Source organism: Henckelia pumila, chromosome 1, assembly GCF_033568475.1.
Source record: "Henckelia pumila isolate YLH828 chromosome 1, ASM3356847v2, whole genome shotgun sequence".
In the NCBI taxonomy this organism is placed as follows: Eukaryota; Viridiplantae; Streptophyta; class Magnoliopsida; order Lamiales; family Gesneriaceae; genus Henckelia; species Henckelia pumila.
In genome coordinates this window covers 80,936,371-80,938,070 of record NC_133120.1, presented here as the reverse complement: position 1 = coordinate 80,938,070, position 1,700 = coordinate 80,936,371, and the positions used below count along the sequence as shown (strand labels likewise).

Genomic DNA, 1,700 nt, shown 5'->3' with positions numbered 1-1,700 from the left:
TACTCAAACTTGTTTTTCAATAATCCATTTTCATCGGATAATATTGTGGCTGCAATACGAGCTCGATAAGTGTCCATTTTGACATCTTCTGCATACTTTCACATGTCAACCGTATCACGGGCTAGGCATTCCAACCACATGCACGTATAAACACCACAATCGAGGGTTGCACCTTGATCACGACAAGGTTCTCTCACCACTGGCTCACTAAATATCTCGAATCCTGATAAATGTTTTATGCAACTAGCCAAAAATTTTGTCTGCAAAGAAGATAATATTTTAATAATTCAAACTTAAGTGCTACTGAAATGTAATCTGGTCAAACTCACATAAACTCTTGCTGTCCCCATTGCCATTGGATCATGCATGGAGTCCAACACTTTAAATGTCCTGCTAGAAGCTTCATAAACTAACAAATACCAGTGCCAATTGTCGTTAATGGGAAAAATGACATATTTGCATCTTCTAAATAAATCTTTGTTCAGCCCCTGCAGTCTACACCTCGTGAAATATGTCAACCTTGAAAGAAACATATCGTAGTCGGTGTTGTATAGAATCCTATGTTTTCCATATTTTTCCAAGTTCTGAAGCACTTCTCTCTACACATCAAGAAAACATTAAACTCTTGTATGATGATCCAGTAGATGAAAAATATGAAGAAAAAGAAACCAAAAAATCGAATTGTTACGAACCTGCACAATTGTATTCATGCAATAAATTTCAAATCCATAATCGATGCTTTTCTTTTGCATAATGATCATATAGACATTAATTATCTCAGACTCAACAGGCTCGAGAAACAAAAAGGGACAAAATTGAGGCCCAGTTAATCTCAAACACTCATTTTGCCAAACGATGACGCTACAAGAACAAAAAAATTTAATTTTCAGTACAAAAAATTAGGGAATAATCTCACAAAATAAGAACACATGTTAAATATCAACATACTCCAATATCTCTCTAGCAAGAAAGTCTATCACCAATTTTTTTTCTTCATCGGGCGCTTCTTCACATCCACAAAAATCAACTCTACCTTTGAATACATCCATGTTTGCCTTTTCAGGAGTACACCCGTCCTTCTCAACATCTACAAATGACTGTCCCAAAGTGGCGATATATTTAGTCATATAAGAGAACATCCAAACATATTCTGACTATTTAAACAATAACACATAATATTATGGTTAAAATAATGCATTGGGTATTAAAGTATGCTCCATATACCTCTTTTCTTATCTTCTTTTTACGTTTTGGTGTTGAGCTAGGTGGAGTCACAAACATCAAATCCTTTTTTTTCTTCACACGATCAGTCCTGGTCCTCACATTATCCACAATTGAAGATTGGAAAACATTCATCTTCTCCACTTCTGAAGTAGCAAGACCACCACCACCATCGTTCTCATTAATTGGTCCACTCTCAGATTCAACTCCTAACATATCATTGTTCTCTTCTTTCAAACCATCAGCTGAAGCAATCCCACAATGTGATCCTTCTAAATCTTTGCTTTCTTTATGTAATTCAGAAACAACATTATGCACAGTTACATCAATAAAATCATCAAAATTACTGCCTGTATCATGTGCTAACTCAAAATTAAATTCTTCCCGGGTTTTATCGATCTGCTCAACATCTTCATCAATATTGTCATGTTTCTTCAACAAAAATTTCTTTCCTTCGGATCCAAATCTCACATATCCAG

At 35.2% G+C, this 1,700-nt stretch overlaps 1 long non-coding RNA gene across 1 annotated transcript; it reads right to left on the bottom strand.

Annotated features, from left to right (window-relative positions):
• Positions 1 to 793: 793 nt before the first annotated feature.
• On the bottom strand, positions 794 to 1,347 carry LOC140878346 (uncharacterized). Its single transcript, XR_012149331.1, has 3 exons — positions 1,225 to 1,347; positions 949 to 1,087; positions 794 to 861 (listed from the first exon to the last, which is right to left on the bottom strand). It is a non-coding gene; the product is annotated as an uncharacterized lncRNA (long non-coding RNA).
• Between the last annotated feature and the right edge of the window lie 353 nt (positions 1,348 to 1,700).